General features: G+C 52.5%; 2 non-coding genes across 2 annotated transcripts; both read left to right on the top strand.

Annotated features, from left to right (window-relative positions):
• Positions 1–2,373: 2,373 nt before the first annotated feature.
• LOC116578639 lies at positions 2,374–2,564 on the top strand. Its single transcript, XR_004281005.1, has one exon. It is a non-coding gene; the product is annotated as a U2 spliceosomal RNA (small nuclear RNA).
• Positions 2,565–12,008: 9,444 nt separating this feature from the next.
• Positions 12,009–12,199, top strand: LOC116578642. The gene has a single exon (XR_004281007.1). It is a non-coding gene; the product is annotated as a U2 spliceosomal RNA (small nuclear RNA).
• Positions 12,200–17,980: the final 5,781 nt, after the last annotated feature.

The following is a 17,980-nucleotide window of genomic DNA, read 5'->3' as shown; positions in this document are numbered from 1 at the left end:
CAGAACACCAGACAGGACAAGAAGGCCAATGAGAGATAAATAAATGCTTGGGGTGTTCAAACCACAGCAACCCCCTCTCAGCCAAACCAAATTAGTGAGTAAATTAGATGGTCTGAGACACACAGATCTGAACAGAGATCATGGGATTAGAAGGCCCAAAGAGTCACGTTGGGTGCAAGCTAAGCACCTTATGTATTATTTCATGTGACTCTCGTGCATTCGTTCAACAAATATTTATCAAGCGCCGAATATATACTGAGCACTGCCTCAAGTGCTGGGGATAGAACAGCAACAAAACCCCTATCAAGGTGAGAAGCACATAAACCAATATATGTGTATATTTATGAATATATCTAAATTAAGTGTCTTAAAATATTTTTTAAAGATTTTATTTAGGGGCGCCTGGGTGGCTCAGTCGTTCAGCAGCTGCCTTCAGCTCAGGTCCTGATCCCAGGGTCCTAGGATCGAGCCCCGTGTCGGGCTCCCTGCTCAGCAGGAAGCCTGCTTCTCCCTCTCCCACTCCCCCTGCTTGTGTTCCCTCTCTTGCTGTCTCTCTCTGTCAAATAAATAAATAAAATATTTTAGGAGCCCCATGCAGGGCTCAGACCTAGGACCCTGAGATCATGACCTGAGCAGAAGGCAGATGCTCAACCCACTGACACACCTGGGCATCCCCTGTCTTAAAATATGATTAATTTTGATCACTGAAGAGTTGGGGGGGCAGTCTCCCAAATTCCCCCCCAAGGAGGGGTCCTCATTGGCCTCACCATAGTCCTGGTCCTGGATAAATATAATATCCACCTTGCGGGACTGTTGAGTGAATTAAGTTAGGTAATACAATAGAGCACTCAGCCCAGGGGCTGGCGTTGGAAAGGGTTCAGGCAACACCTGAGTACAGGCTCTCCATCCCGCAGGGTGAAATGACTGCGTTTCAGTCTTATAACCGCAATACCTTCTAGTTTTTCTGAGATTAAATGAAAGAAATATTAACCCCCCAAGTAAACTGAAGTTCTCTAGGAAGGAGAATATGAAAGGTAAATGCTGACTAAGCAGCCAGCCAGCAGCAGTCTTTGCCACAAGGAAAGGTCAGGGGAGGGAGTTTAGGAATTGACTGGCCTTGATACCCAGAACATCCCTGACAGTCATCTCTCCTCTGTCGTGTGCCACCACCCCTGACCAGATCTTCCACCCCCATCACCCCTGGACCAGGCCAGTAGCCTCCTAATTGCTTCTCTGATTCAGTCCGATCTGGGGATCGCTTCTTCACTTAACAAACGTTTACTGACCAACTACTACCTGCCAAGACTGAGCTAGTGATGGGATAGAGAGATAAATACTGATGGGGTACTGCCCTTAATGATCTCAGATTCCAAGCCAGGGCAGTCAAGGGTTGGTTGCCTGAAAAGGTGGAGAGTGGTGTGCCTGAAACGAATTAGCAGGTGGGACAAAATGCATATGAGGGCCGCTAATCAGAATTTAGGTAGGGTATAGAAGGGCCTTTAAAGAAGGCTTCAGGAGAAGGTGACACCCAAGGGGAATCCAGAGTATCTGCATAAACAGCCAAGTTAGGAAGACGTGAAGGGAAACGATGTCCCAGGCGCAGGGAGCTTTACGTATGAAGCCCAAGACATGATTCACTCTCAGAAGCACGGACAGACCCAGGTACTGGAGTTGGAGAAAATCCATCCAGCGGCCCACCCCCGCTTCCCGATCTGACACGCCTCCTCTCTCCTCCGCACTTTCCTATGATTTGCCTTGCGTCTCGCAGGAAGGCAACCCTCCTCGCTTCGGGAAGCCCCTGCTCCAGACCTTCCGCTCCCCTAACTCAGAATGAGCCCCTCAGCTGGCCAAGTACGAGAAGATCGTCTTTCCGCCGACGTAATACACCACACGGTCCAAGCATTTCTAGTGAGGATGTCTTGCGACATTGTCTTCTTCAGGACCAACTCCGCCAACGGCTCCCTTCCAGAGGCCCCGATTGCCGTCACCCAGAGCCCTCTTGGATCCTGTCTTTTCTCTCCGTCTGTACAAAAGTGGAGACCAACCCCCCCCCACCCCGCCGCCCCGTCCGGGATTCAACGCAGGTGCGTTGCCGGGTGACTGTCGGCCCGCTGTGACCACGCCTCCTGGGCGGGAAGAGGAGGGGCATTCAAACTACAGAGAGAGGAGAGAGACGAAGCAACGACAGAAGCACCATTTCTGTGTTCAGGTGTAGAGAATGGACATGTGTGCGGCCCGGCGTCCTGAGCGATGGCCGCCACAGCGCTGTCGGCGAGGGGAGGGAAGCGAGGCGTGGGCTGGGCGCGTCGGGGCTCGCCGTGAGTGCAATATGGATGGCGATTTGGCGGTGACAGCGAGGGACGAGTGCGTGGTATCGCTTCTCGGCCTTTTGGCTAAGATCAAGTGTAGTATCTGTTCTTATCAGTTTAATATCTGATACGTCCTCTATCCGAGGACAATATATTAAATGGATTTTTGGAGCAGGGAGATGGAGTAGGAGCTTGCTCCGTCCACTCCACGCATCGACCTGGTATTGCAGTACTTCCAGGAACGGTGCACCCCCACGGGGGTTAATAGATGGGTAACAAATAACAGAACTTGTTTTAGAATGCACCGATCTGAAGTATTTCAGGATTTTGCCTTTCCTTTGTTGTTCGTATCCCCAGCTTTTTGGGACACTTCTTGAGAGGTCGTGCCTTTATTTCTTTTGTTCCCAGGTTATTAAACCTGGAAGAAGTTCTATCCTTTCCTAGTTACCGTTTCCTAGTGACTGACGGGCGGGGGCGGGGGCGGGGGCGGGGGCGGGGGCGGGGGCGGGGGCGGGGGCGGGGGCGGGGGCGGGGGCGGGGGAAGCTGGCAGGATCCCCTCTCTTACTCTCTGCTAAATGTGAGTATATCTCTAAGTCAAGTGTGTTGGACTCTCTGAAGCTCCCTTTTCTCATCTGTTGAACAAGGATTTGTTTGACCTACTTTTATCACTGTGGTTGGGAGTAAGGAGCCACCAACCACCATGATGTAAAACCACCAGCCCAGACTAAAGGTCCCTTTAATTCTGTGGGAAGGGGAAGAGGAAGGAAGCTGAAGAAGTTGGGAGCTGGGCCTTGGCAGCCTCAGTTTCCAAAAGATGTAAAATACCAAAAAGAACACTTTCACTTTGGGATCCTTGAAATGAGGAAAAGAACAGGGGCTGGGGGGTTGGGAGGATGGGGAAACTGGGTGATGGACATTAAAGAGGACAAATTAAGGAAAAGTGGGACTAGGTAGGGAGACAGGGATAGGGGCCGTATGATTGGCTCACAGAAATCTCAAAAATGTGGAGGCCTGGGGAAACCAGAGATAAGGGAACAGACCCCACCCGGCCTGTCCAGTGTGTGCGGGTTGGGTAATCTTTTTTATGCTAATCACCTACAACCAATGAAGATTAACCAGACCATAAAAAGGAAGTAAGCCATTGAACGTGTTATTACTAATCAGATGTTAAAAGGATTTGGGTTCCCTTTTCTATACTAGACTAAACCTAACAGCCCCTGTTGGCAATCCTGTTGGGACACTTAGCACGTCTTTTTTTTTTTTTTTTTTAAGATTTTACTTCTTTATTTGACAGATCACAAGTAGAGAGGCAGGCGGGGAGGGGGGGGCAGTAGGCTCCCTGCTGATGTGGGGCCTGATCCCAGGACCCTGAGATCATGACCTGAGCTGAAAGCAGAGGCTTAACCCACTGAGCCACCCAGGCACCCTGACCCTTCTCACTTTTGAGGGCTTCTTCTGTATCTTCACTTAATAAACCTCTATCCCTTTACTCTCTTTTGTCCTCAAGATTCATTCTTTGGCTCCATGAGACAAGAACCTAGCTCTCCGGCTTCAGAATGAGCACTGAGGGGGGCGCCTGGGTGGCTCAGTCCGTTAGCATCTGCCCTTGGCTCAGGTCATGATTCCAGGGTCCTTGGATGTATCCCCACACTGGGCTCCCTGCTCAGTGGGGAAATCTGCTTTTCCCTCTCCCACTCCCCCTGCTTTTCCCTCACACTCCCCCTACTTGTGTTGCCTCTCTTACTGTGTCTCTCTCTGTCAAATAAATGAAACCTTTTTTTTAAAAAAAGGCACTGGGGGGTGCCTGGTGGCTCAGTCGTTGAGCATCTGCCTTTGGCTCGGGTCATGGTCCCAGGTCCTGGGATCAAGACCCACATCGGGCTCCCTGCTCAGCGGGAAGCCTGCTTCTCTCTCTCCCACTGCCCCTGCTTGTATTCTCTGTCAAATAAATAAATAAAATAAAATAAAGGCACTAGGTATTATAAAAGACTGTTGAATCACTGACCTCTACCTCTGAGAGGAGTAATACATTCTGTAGTCGTTAATTGAATTTAAATGTTTAAAAAGCAAGGTGGGGGTGCCTGGGTGCCTCGGTGGGTTAAAGCCTCTGTCTTCGGCTCAGGTCATGATCCCAGGGTCCTGAGATGGAGCCCCGCATTGGACTCTCTGCTCGGCTGGGCGGGGAGCCTGTTTCCTCCTCTCCCTCTGCCTACTTGTGATCTGTCAAATAAATAAAATCTTTAAAAAATAAAAAATAAAATAAAAAGCAAGGGGTAAATGTGGGGATTAGCAAGCACACAGTGGGTGCTAAATAATGGCAGGCAAGTTTTGAAGCCCCATTCTTGGTTGAGACAACCTAGTTTTACGGATCTAGTTTTACGGAGCTGGGCACACAACTTGCTCTCCAACACACGAACACTTGTGTTTTAGCCCCAGGATCCTGAGAACACGTTTGGGGCGGGAGGTTGGGGGAAAGGCACTCTGCTGGCCCTCGCACTGCCTCGATCATCTGTAACTCCTACGTCCAAGGTTTTCAGGCTTGGAGTAGTAACACCCGGCTGTTTCAGAGAAAGACAGCGTAACAGCTCCCCACTTCTTTGTTCACGTCTCTCAGGGAACGTTCAAGGGCACCTAATTAATCAGTTTCTTCTATGCTTTTCCCCATCTCATCCCCATTTCTCGCAAGCTCCTCAGTCACTAACGACCTGAAAAGAAAAAAAACAAACATTGAGCTCCTACCTTATGGGTGAGGAGGGAGCAGAAGGCTGGCTGAAGACAAAGCAGAAGAGGACACCGGGCACCCTTCCCCCACCCCCACTCCAGGGTGTGACAGGCGCGACCTCCTTCCAGGAAGCTCCCAACGCTCTTAATGTTAATGCCCTGCCTGAGCGGAAAAACAACCTTAACGTGAAAATGGCCAGGCCTCAGCTGATCTTGTAGGTCCTCTTTAGCATATGAAAGTTCTTTTGAAACTTCCATTTTTCCTTACCGCCCCCTCCCAACTTGTAGGTATATAATGGGCCACTCCACAGCCCCTCGCTGCGGCTCTTTTTACTCAAGGGTCTTGTCCGTGTTCTTGGATAAACCTCCATTTTGCACCCAAGACGTCTCAAGAAATCTTTCTTGGTCGTCAGGTCCGCCGCGGATTCCACCCCGTCAAACATCCCAGGTAATTCCAAAACCCCACCAAGGGGCGCTCTCCTTTTCTGTCTTACCGCCAGAAGATCTAGAAACTTGAAACTCTCCTCAGGGTTGTAGAAGGTGAGAGTGTGAGAAGAATGATGAGGAATTGGGTTGCCTGTGTTGGTAGTGAAAGTTGAGATCCTCAAAACTGTGTTCGCTGCTTCTCTCTGCCTCTCTCCCTCAGCCATCAAGTCCCGTTGCAGAACACTTTTCTTTGGGGCTGCTGTGTACACATGAGAGTCTTGTTAAAAACTAATATGCTCACGGGACTCCCAACGCTGCTGGTCTGGGGACCACACTTTGAGCGGCAAGACTGGGGCAGACGGTCCCCCCTTGAGTCACTTTTAAAATGGGGTATGTGTGACCCCAGCTTAGCTGGCTGTTGTTAGAAAAAAGCAACCTTCTTTCCCCACTGACAAGTCAGACCGACTGACCCAGTTCTGATGCCCGTCCTAGAAGTAAAAGCTTTTGTTCGTAACTGGGAAAAGGAAAAGGGGAGAAGGCTTGAGAGGGAGAGGGAGGGGTCGGAAGGGAGAGGAAGTCCGAGGAAACAAAACCGGTCAGTCTCTCCAACCGGGTCTCTTCAACTTGTTATGAAAGCTGAGGTGCTGGAAAGGACCTCACAGAGCCGTGGAAGAGTACAGTGTAGACCTTGAGGTGAAGGCAGGGTCACTGCAGGACCAGGCAGAAGGGATACGGTGAGGCCCAGACTTGAGGACGCTGGCAGGGACCCAACAGTCCTCTGGAGCCCCGGGGACAGAACACTTGGGAGGCCCTGCAGTTGGCAGCCTCGGCCCGGGGAAGACGTTCTCTGGTTGCGCTTGGCGTCCCCAATGGCTCTGTGAGGAGTGGCTGGGGTTGAATGGCAGCCGAAGAGGAAGGGAAGAACATGGCAGATGCCCCTGACCACAGGGACAAGGTCGTGTTCACCTGTGTGATCCCAGAGCAGGTGTGACACCGAAGAATCAGTTGATTCAAAAATGCTATTTCAGGGTGCCTGGGTGGCTCAGTGGGTTAAGCCTCTACCTTCGGCTCAGGTCATTATCTCAGGGTCCTGGGATCGAGTCCCATATCGGGCTCTTTGCTCAGCGGGGAGCCTGCTTCCTCCTCCATCTCTGCCTGCCTCTCTGCCTTCTTGTGATCTCTCTCTGTCAAATAAATAAATAAAATTGTTAAAAGAAAATTTTTTAAAAAATATTACTTCATTTTATGATTTTATTTAAAGATTGATTTATTTGAGAAGAGAGTGCACAACTGAGAGGGACAGAGGGAGAGCATCTCCGACTCCGAGCCGAGCATGGATCAGATCCCAGGACCCTGAGATCCTGAACTGAGCTGAAACCAAGAGAAAGATACTTCACGAATGCACCCACCAGGAGCCCCTGAATCACAATTTTTTTTTTAAGATTTTATTGATTTATTTGACAGAGACACAGCGGGAAAGGCAACACAACCAGAGGGAGTGGGAGAGGGAGAAGCAGGCTTCCTGCTGAGCAGGGAGCCCAATTTGGGCTCAATCCCAGGACTCTGGGATCAGGATGTGAGCTGAAGGCAGATGCGTAACGACTGAGCCACCCAGGCACCCCTGAATCACAATTTTTTTTAAATTATTTATTTATTCGACAGGCAGAGATTACAAATAGGCAGAGAGACAGGTGAGAGGGAGGAGGAAGCAGGCTCCCTGCTGAGCTTCGGGGGCTCGGGGCTCTGGTCAGGATCCCAGGGTCCTGGGATCCTGACCAGAGCCGAGGGCAGAGGCTTAAACCCACTGAGCCACCCAAGCGCCCCCTGAATCAAAATTTTTTAAAAACAGGTTATCAGAATATTTTTCAAAAACAAAAATCCAGGGGCGCCTGGCTGGCTCAGTCTGTAGAGCATGCAACTTTGGATCTGAGTTGGAGGATATAGAGGTTACTTAAGCACAAGATCTTTCAAAACAAAACAAAACAAAAAGATCCTCTAAAAAAAGGGATGCCTGGGTACCTTTTCCTCAGAAGGAGCTCCGCTTCCAGCTCTCTGCTCAGCGGGAACCTGCTTCTTCCTCCCCTATTCCCCCTTCTTGTGTTCCCTCTCTTGATGTGTCAAATAAATAAAATTGTTATGTCTTTGTCGGAGTTTTCGCATCCGAGAGACCATCAGGGAGCCAACACCGAAGTAATCACACAAGGGTTTATTTGACAAGCTTAAGCTTGGGCCCAAGTATACCCAACACAGCCGAGTAGGGACTTGGACCCCGAACCAGATTACAGTTAGAGTTTTTAAAGGCAGAGTAGGAGTGGACTTGGCGGTGGGTGAGGACAAAAGGGATGGTGTTAGTCTCACTGGAATTTGGAAAGCAAGGTCTCCAGGACCTTGAGGGTCTAGCTCTTGTTGGGAGAAAGGTTACTTATTACTAGTAGTAAAAATCATCTTGTGAGACCCTTTAGATGTATATCAGCGGACCATACGTTTGGGAATTGTTTGGGAATTATCTCGACACTATCTTGGAGGTTTAGAGAGAAAGTTTCCTAAAAGAATTGTTAAAGTTGACTTACAGGATCCTGGTAGGACCTGTCGGGGTAGGGCGTCGGTCAGGCTAGGATTGTCCTTGGCAAAACCTCGAGGTAAGGGTGATTGAGTCCCCGGGGGAGAGCCACTCTGCTTCAAGAGCTTGTCAGTAGGTGAGGAATTTTAATGATTTTCTTCTCCCCCTGTGTCCCACTTCAAAAACCTTTAAAAAAAAAAATCTTAAAAAAAAGATCCAGAAGCAGATCCTAATATATACGAGGACTTTCTTATATGATACAGGTGGCATCTGAAACCAATACCAGATGGGCCGTTATATGATGCTGGGACAAGTGGGTAGCCATCCAGAAGAAATAAAAGATTTATACCAGGACTCACTAGGGGGCGCCTGGGTTGTTCAGTGGGTTAAGCGTCTGCCTTTGGCTCAGGTCATGATCTCAGGGTCCTGGGATGGAGGCCCCAACATCGAGCTCTCTCCTCAGCAGGGAGTCTGCTTCCCCCTCTCTCTCTGCCTGCCGCTCTCCCTACTTGTGATCTCTGTCAAATAAAATCTTAGGGGAAAAAACTACTCATACACTAGGATACATACAAAGCATGCTAGAGATGGAAATGCAAAAAGGTAACTCAAAGGACAGTGGGCAGAGACTATGAAGAGAAAATGATAGTGGATCTTAAGCTCGAGGACACATGAACATCCTTGCTCCTAAAGATACCACTGGCTACTCTGTTATGCAAGAGTCTGATAGCAAGACAGTTGGGCAAGGCTGTGGAAAACAGGCAGTGGCTGAGAAAGCTAGCTGTGCCCCTGGAGTCTCTGTCCCCAGCTTATCATTCCCACCTCCTCTGAAGCGACAGTCAAGGGAACCGGGGTGAGATTGGAGGATGCTTTGACAGGGCGTGACTGTCCCCTCTCGGCTTGGCCCTCACTATGGAGGCACTTCGGTCTGTGCCCATCGATGCGAGCTGGCTAAAGGAGACCCATATTACCCAAACTCCTAAGAAGCTGGTGCATGAACTAGAACAGGAAATCGTTTTTTTTAAACTTTTCTTTTTAAAGATTTTATTTATTTGACAAATCACAAGTGGGCAGAGAGGCCGGCAGTGGTGGGGGAAGCAGGCTCCCCGCTGAGCAGAGAGTCTGATGAGGGGCTCCTTCCCAGGACCCTGAGATCATGATCTGAGCCGAGGGAGAGACTTAACCCACTGAGCCACCCAGGTGCCCCGAAAATCATTTTTAGTCATTTATTTTTAAAAATTTTAAAAAAGATGGGGCACCTGGGTGGCTCAGTGGGTTAAAGCCTCTGCCTTCAGCTCAGGTCATGATCCCGGGGCCCTGGGATCGAGCCCCACATCAGGCTGTCGGCTCCGCGGGAGGCCTGCTTCCTCCTCTCTCTCTGTCTGCTTCTCTGCTCACTTGTGAACTCTGTCAAACAAATAAATCTTTAAAAAAATTTTTTTTTAAATTTAAAGAAATTATTTTTAAAGATTTTATTTATTTGTCAGAGAGAGAGAGCGAGCACACACAAACAGGCAGAGTGGCAGGCAGAGGCCTAGAAAGAAGCAGGGTCCCTGCGGAGCAAGGAGCCCAATACCGGACTGGATCCCAGGACCCTGGGATCATGGCCTGACCAAAGGCAATGGCTTAACCGACTGAGTCACCCAGGTGTCCCAGAAAATCATTTTTTTTAAGGTTTTTTTATTTTTCATTTGACAGAGATCACAAGTAGGCTGAGAGACGGGGTCGGCGGGGGGGGGCGGGGGGGCAGGCTCCCCACCAAGCAGAGAGTCCAATGTGGGGCTTGATCCAGAACCCTGAGATCATGACCTGAGCCGAAGGCAGAGGCTTTAACTACTGAGCCACCCAAGCACCCCACCAAGAAATCATTTTTAAAGATACTTTGTTTCTTCATCTTTAAGTAGGTACTACACCCAACAGGGGGCCTGAACTCAGACCCTAAGAGCAAGAATCCCGTGGTCCACCCACTGAGCCAACCAGGCGCCACCTAGAAAGGAAAATCACTAATTTCCAGTGGGAAATGCACCTTCCCCATGAGGGAATGTGTCATTCTGCAACATAAAACTTCTCCTTCTAAATATCAGAAAGCCCACAAAGCAAATGTAGTGAGCACACAATGGGTTCCTAAGCGTGGAAGAGAGCAGAGCTGTAGTAGAACACACAGAGAGTCCTAAGGACCACAAGGCCCAAGAGCTTTGCTAATCCCTTCCTGTAGGCAGGTATCCCATGATATAATATTGATTCATTCATTTATTCAACTAAGTACACCGGGCGTCCGGTATATGCCAGGCGCTGTTCAAGCACTGGAGATAAAAATGGAAACAAAACACACACAGATCCCCGCTCTAGGGCTTCTGCGCTGTTGAGCTAAAAGACTATTATAAATTCACGTTTAGGTGTCCAGGGATATGCTGCTACGGAATAAAAAGAAAGGCAGGGGGGCGCCTGGGTGGCTCAGTGGATTAAAGCCTCTGCCTTTGGCTCAGGTCATGATCCCAGGGTCCTGGGATCAAGCCCTGCATCGGGTTCTCTGCTCATCGGGGAGCCTGCTTCCCCCTCTCTCTGCCTACTTGTGATCTCTGTCTGTCAAATAAATAAATAAAATCTTTAAAAAAAAAAAAGAAAAAGGCAGGTAAGGGAGAACCTGGGGCACTGGGTGGAGGAGGGAAGGTGAAGTTCAGGATTACAGGCGCGCTGTTCATAGTCGGCCTTTGGAGATGAGGAGGCTTCAGAGAAGTGACTTGCCGAAGCTAGTTTCCCTGCCTTTGGTTCTCCCGGATACAGTCTACAGCAAACCTGTCTCCTTATCCCCAGTAATGATGTGCAGTAATTTCTCATCTCACCAGCTCCCCGTTTAGAGATAAGGGACGGAAGGGGGAGGGTGAATCGAGGAGGCCAAGGTATACAGTAGGTCCCACCGGGTACTCGGAGCCAACGCTCTCGGGGCCTGCACGGGTCGCGGCTTCCGGCCTGTCTGCGCGAAGGACTCCTGTGTCACTCTGGGCAACACTTCATCTCCTTATGGGCTGGACACACAAGCATCACGTCTCCTTGGTGCCCTTTCTAGGCCCTGCACTCTTGGCTTCCCAGGCCCAGCCAGCCTCTTCCCATGAAGCCCATGGTCTCGGGCAAGTTTCTTCACCTGTCTGCCTCAACTGCGCCATGCGCAGGCAAACTGGGCAAGTTTGAGATGAAGAAAGCACTGAGCCCAGGTGTGAGCCCAATCAAGGAACGTTTGTCTTTTATCGTGGACCTTCCTTGCTCCATCTAACCGTAACCCAGAACCCATATTCTCAACGACTGACACCAAGGTCACCTCATTAGCTACATCTGCGTTCCCTAAATCCCATCAAGGAGGTCTGAAGGCGACCACTTCTCCACTGGGGAAACTGAGGCTCAGGAGGTTAGGGAGTGTGCCCTAGGGCCCTGAGGATGGGGCAGGGTGGCCACCCTATCAGGGATCAGTCTCGGGGCCCCGCCTTGTCTCTGGAGCCCTTCCCAGGTGGCCACAGCTCGGCGCTTCTCTGCTGGTTCCCAGCCGCGGGGACCCAGGCAGCCCGCAGCAGGGTCCTAAGATGATGCGCCGACGAGTTTCGCGGAAACTCGGACCACTCTGCCCCAGCCCCCGTCCTCCCCAGACACATCCCCACTTCTCTGGGTCTTCCCCTCACGCCAGCAAGCGCTTCCCAGCAAACCGGAGCTCTGCTTCCACCGGGTTCCTCTCCGGCGCGGCCACGCCTCCGTGCGCGGAAGGGGCGGGGCATTCAAATTAGAAATGGCGAACGGCGCGAGCGACAAAGCGACGACAGAAGCACCATTTCTGTGTTCAGGTGTAGAGAATGGACATGTGTGCGGCCCAGCGTTCTGAGCGATGGTCTCCATAGCGCTGTCGGCGAGGGGAGGGAAGCGAGGCGTGGGCTGGGCGCGCCGCGGCTCGCCGTGAGTGCAATATGGATGGCGACTTGGCGGTGACAGCGAGGGACGAGTGTGTGGTATCGCTTCTCGGCCTTTTGGCTAAGATCAAGTGTAGTATCTGTTCTTATCAGTTTAATATCTGATACGTCCTTTATCTGAGGACACTATATTAAATGGATTTTTGGAGCTGGGAGATAGAATAGGAGCTTGCTCCGTCCACTCCACGCATCGACCTGGTATTGCAGTACTTCCAGGAACGGTGCACCCCCTCAGGGGTAAATATCCGGTGACTAGTGGCAGACTTAATGGTTTTCTTTTTCAGTTATGTGGGGGGTTACGTTTTTAGTAGTATTTTGCTGTTGCTTTATATGATTTAAGAGTCCAAGATTTTGCTTCCTCTGAGTTGAGGGTTTTCTTACAGGAAACTCTCGTGTTAGTTGATCATATAGGGAACTTACACTGTTTTTAAGATGAATCTGGAAAAGATTGTACTTCTTTTTTGGTATTGGAAGGCAAGCAAACAGGCAGGTTGTCTTTGTTTATCTATCTTTTTCTCTTTTGTGTGTGTGTGTGTGTGGCTCTTAAGTAGTTTATTTTGGTAAGTTGACATTCTTTTCTAAGTGTGATGTATAGGCTGGAATGCAGGGCAAGCAACCTGTCTTTGTCTTAAGTGTCCTTTTTTATCTTCTGCAGGGAGGCAGAAAGTTTCTTCAGGACACCCTAAACATCACATCACCTTCCCTACTCATTTCTTTTCCTTCTCCCCCCGGTCCTGGCTGGTTTGAGCTAGTTTGGGATTGGAACCCTACATTAGGTTCCGCCGGTGGGGGTGTGAGGATGGGGTGATGACAATGATGGAGGGTGGGGGGAGGAGACACCAGTGTTACTGCTTAAGGTTTTCCACAGTTCCGGAAATACTTGATGAGGGGCACTTGGATGGCACAGTCCTTAAGCGTCTGCATTCCACTCAGGTCATGATCCTGGGGCCCTGGGATCAAGCCCTGCATCAGGCTCCTTGCTAGGTGCGAATCTTATCTCTCTCTCCCACTCTACTCACTTGTATTCCCTTTCTAGCTATGTGTATGTCTCTCAGATAAATAAATGAAATCTTAAAAAAAAGAAAGAAAGAAGGAAAGGACATATTTATTGAATGCCTTCTATGTGCCAAGACGCGATGACAGGGGTGACTCCTACCCCCAGACAGAAAGGCCTCCAGCCCAAGAAAACTTACAGTGTCCAGTAGAGAAAATGAAGCAAGAAGTCGGCGTGGGTCCACGATGGTTTCCTGACCTGAGATTTCTACAAACCTTGCAAAGGATTTCTTCTCATGAGTTGTGCACACACCGTTGCCACCAGAGGGTTCCTCAACTGACTGATGCAAGGCATCCGTTTCTGACTCTCCTATCCACTGATTTAATGAGATATCCTAGGAACTGATACCAAACAGTTGAACAGGCAACAGAAAATGGACAAAGGATAGTCCCCGGGGCAGGGGAGTGGGGAGAGAGAAACACAGATATAGGCAGACATCTGGCCCCCGGGGGACATCCAACCCCACCACCACCCGTGGCCTGGGCTACCTGGTCCTGGCGCGGGCCCTAGGGTGGATCCATTCCCCTGCTGCATCCCCCTGATCAGGCAGGATAAGCTGGGGGGGTGGAGGGGGCAGGTGCCTCAGAGGCCATCAAGAGACCCGCACACTCCCCTGGCCACCCCACTCCACAACACCCCATGACCACAGAGGGAGGTAAACCCTACAGTGAAACAGCATGATGTTCAGGAGGTCCTGTTGTCGTCCAGCGCAGGGACATCCCCTCCAAAGCCCAGAAAACTGCTTCCTCTTTATACCGGAGTCTACTGAGAGAAGGAAGCCCAGGGCCCAGTGGGCCTCTTCGCATTCTGGAAGGGACACATTCCACACATGTAGACTCCCCATCTGGGCTCACACACTGGGTGACCCTCAGCTCAGGCTGGCCTGGAGCGGAAGAGGGCTCTCAAGCCCTTCGAGGGGCAGCTCTGCGGTTTGGGCCACGGGTTCTGGCGGACCCCATCGTGCTGATGACGGTGGGCGGTCCCTGAAGGAAAGACATGTTGCGTGTTGTTGATGGGAGCCATGGCGGGGAAGGATCACAGCGCGGGCTCTACCTGCGGGTTCTGGAGCAGGCCGCCAGGCCACCGATGCCAGAGACTCTGCCTTCTGAAAAGCGGCTCCTGGCACACTGCTGGGCTTTCGGGGAGACGTCTGTTTCCCCGGGGACCACGGATACTGGGGCAAGGCAGGCTCCCAGCAGCGGCAGGCCATCCTGAGATAAACGTGGGGTATCAGGGTGGAGGAGACACTGGGCAGCCGACAGACCCAATGACCCCACCCGCCTTTGTTGGCTACCCCAGACCTGGCACGGTGGGCATGGGAATGGGGGGCAGCCCACAAGGTTGGCCGTGGAGGTCACATACCGGCCAGCATCCTTCGGGGGCCCTCGGTCCTGAGCTCAGTGGGGGTACTGGGGCCGGGCCATTTATACCGTGGGGATGTGGGTTGGGGCTCCTCTAGTCGGCCGGCTTTGTTTCCAGAAACCTCTCATTAAGGGCTCTGCCTTTGTCAGTAGCTATGGGGCTTGAGGCTCTCCCAGCCCACACCTGCCTCCTCCCTCTGACTTTCAAAGCATTAGCCACCCCCGCATCCCTCCCCCGCAAAGAACCTCCTGTGCTCCTCACTCTGTCCAGCAACGTCGTCCCAGAGGACCCAACTGCCACCGAGGACTCACACCCCAGTGGGCTGAAACATTTGACTATGTAATGCTCATGTCTGTCCAATGGAAAGAAGGAAGGAAGAGAAAAGGAGAGAAACAGAAGGAAAGGAAGGGAGGGAGGAAGAAAAGGACGAACAAAACTGGGAACAAATATTTGCCAGCCCACCAGAGGCGGGGTTCATCTCCAAATTACACAGGAGATCCCGGAATGGGATCAGAAAGAAAAAGAAAAGAGGAAAACCGACTGGATAAAACATGAGTAAAGGTCATGCAGTTCAGGGGAAGGATCATCAGTGTGGCTTTTCACATACACATACACATACACATACACATGAGCGAAGATGGACAAAGAGAGAAATGCGTAGGACAACGGTCCCGAGATAGAATTGATCACCTGTGAGTTCGGCAAAAATCCAAGAGTCTGCTGAGCTACTAGGTACGCCAGGCTCCAAAAACAGATGTTGCTGGAGACCACTCAGTCCCCGCCCCAGATCTTTGGCTCCGGTGAGGGTAGCAGGGACCACCACGAGGGTGCGACACCTTGGTGGAGGCACATGGCTCCTGGTGAGGGTGACACCCCATTCTGTGGGTGTGGACCTGTGTGGGCTCTGGGGCACGGCCCACGGCTCTCACTCTGGATGCCCTGGAGTCCGTGAACGCGCAGGAGGCCAACGCGTGCACTAGAAGGCGAAGAAAGCGTCTTTCCCGGGAGAGGCAGTGCAAGCGCCTGAAGGTCAAAATACATGGGAACCCATCTGGTGACTCCTGAAGACCCCGGAACCAAGCAGAGGGGTCTTGTGTGGGCGAGGCGGGAAGAGCCCTCACCAGAAGCCTGCGCCAGGGGCTGGGTAAGCGGGGTTGATGGCTGACCTGGTTTGAGCCTCATCCCTTCACTCGTCCCTTCTAGGGATGCTTAGGAGCTGGGCATGGCTCTAGCTCCAGAAAGGCATAAAACGCAGTCCAGGTTGGATTTCCAGGGCCTGGGGGGTGCTGGGGTGGAGGGCCAGGGGCAGGTGTGGGATAGGAGGCCATCCAGGGACCAAGTGCCTGGGGGACCTATCTTCTTCGTGCTGGTGCCAGCCACAGGAGAAAGTTAAAACCAGGCTAGGGGCCGAGAGGGGCGTCTCTCTGGTGGGGGCGGGAAAACAGGAGGCACGAAACAGGCCCCACATTAGGTGTTATTAGGACCAGGCATTCAGAGAGGAGATGGGGGTTGGGAAAAGTGACTGGTCCAATTACTGTCTCTCTCGGAGGGTTGGCTACTCCTGCTGGGCATTTCCACAGAGGGCCTCCGAGGCTCACCCTAGCACTTCCTGAGGACCAGTGCAAGAGAGATCGTCCTCTCCGCCAAGGCAGAGGGGGGCAACCCCAGGCCGGGTGAGAGTCACAGAACCCAGAGCTAGGGCCACGCTGGGCCGTGAGCACAAATAATCGCCATCGTGTTACCCGCGTCTCCTCTGCCCACGCAGATGCGTCGGAACCGGCCGCCCTCGTTCCCCTCCCAGGTGCAGGTCGGGTTCTCAGGGTTCCCTCCCACAGACTCCTGCAGCGGGCGGGGCCTGCGCTCCAGACGCGGCCCGTTTCTGGGGACAGGCGGAGGGCAGCGGGTCACCGGACCCGTTTCTTAACCTCTCGGGTCTCGGGGATCCCAGCTGGGAAGTGAGGGTGAGAAGAACTTCAGCTCGCTCCGGGGTGCCCAGGGCCCAACGCGGAGAGCGAAGCCTGCAGGGCAGGTGCGTCCAGCGCGCGCGAGGGCGGTGCCATCAGGGTTCTTTCCCCGCAGGGCCACGGCCCCTGAGGAGTCCATGAGGTTGCGGTGCTGGTCTCACCGTCCTTCCGGCTAAGTGCAGGCTTTGCGGGGCATCCACCTAGCACAAAACCAGACGGGGGCCGGGGAGCGGTTGGCGGGGTAGGTGTCTCGGTCGCGGAAGGCTGGAGAGGAGGTGCTTAGAGCGGAGTCCGGCTCCCGGGCACAGGCACCCGCACAGGTTCCCCGCCCTTTCGCTTGGGTCGGGGGTGGGGCGGGGCCTGCAAACAGCAGGTCATTGTCTAGAGAAGAGGGCGAGGGAGCGGCAGGGGATGTGAAAACTCACCAGGGATGCGTGGGATCACTGCAACCGAAACCGCGTGTGGAGCGTCCCGCCCCGGGAGAGTGAGCCAGGAGTGCCGACAGAGGGTGACTCGGCTCCCGGGGAGTGCAGTACGGATGGCGGCGCGACGGTGGTGGCGAGGACAGGGCGGCCGGCATCGCTTCTGGACCTCTTGGCTATCTGTTCTTGGCTATCGTGGTATCTGTTCTTATCAGTTTATTTTTTTAATTATTATTTTTTTTTTTTAGTGATAGACAGCACAAGTAGGCAGAGAGGCAGGCAGAGAGGGGTGGGGGAAGCAGGCTCCGTCCCGGAGCAGAGAGTCCGATGCGGGACTCCATCCCAGGATCCTGGGATCAGGACCTGAGCCGAAGGCAGCGGCTTAACCCACTGAGCGACCCAGGCACCCTTCTTTTTGAGTTTTTTGAGTTTGTTCATCTCAGTGACGTTTCATTTCCCACCTAGGGTCCTGGCGCGGGGGTGTTTTCTGTAGCACAGATTTGGGGCAACGACGTGTAGCTACTGTGGCCCGAGTGTGCAGAGCCTGACCTTCCTGCCCTGTGGTACCGCCCTTGGTTGATCTGTGTGCTGGTGGCCATCAGGATCGGTTTCTCCACGTGTTTGCTGCCTCTTCTCCAAGTGCTCTCCCTGCTTTCTCCCGGTCCCCTTCTGGACTCAGACGCGCTACCGTTGCACCACAAGGTCCTCCTGGGCCCCTTCTGCCCTTGAGGTGGGCTCGGGCCAAGGGTTCGGAGGAGCCGTTTTTGGTAGACCTAGGTAACGTCCTTGCACGTGTGACCCGACCTCCAGTCTAGAGGACTCCAATCTGGCTCCTTCAGGAAGCTCTCCACTGGCTCTGCGCGCCCCCTTAACCTTCCGGGAACAAAGAACAGGCAACTGAGGTTGTGGGTACAAAGGGCTTCCCCGGGAGGGAAGGAAAACTTGTTCTTCCAGATCTGTGGCCCATGTTTATCCATTCTGGCCGTACCCCAGAATCTCTGTGGTTTCTCGTTTCAATCAGACGCATGCCCCAGGACCGCTATAGGGCAATGGAATTCCAGTCTCTGGGGCCGGGGTGGAGGCTGGTGGACCTCCAAGGCCATGGGCTGGAAGCACTCCTGGGAGCATCTGGGAAGATGCCCCCGAGTCAGCTTCTGAACCAGGCATTCCCTGTGACCATGACAGTGTTGGACGGGCTCCAGGCACAGGTC

Source organism: Mustela erminea, chromosome 18 (assembly GCF_009829155.1).
Source record: "Mustela erminea isolate mMusErm1 chromosome 18, mMusErm1.Pri, whole genome shotgun sequence".
In the NCBI taxonomy this organism is placed as follows: Eukaryota; Metazoa; Chordata; class Mammalia; order Carnivora; family Mustelidae; genus Mustela; species Mustela erminea.
The sequence above is the reverse complement of the archived record's forward strand: the minus strand, read 5'-3'. Positions and strand labels throughout refer to the sequence as shown.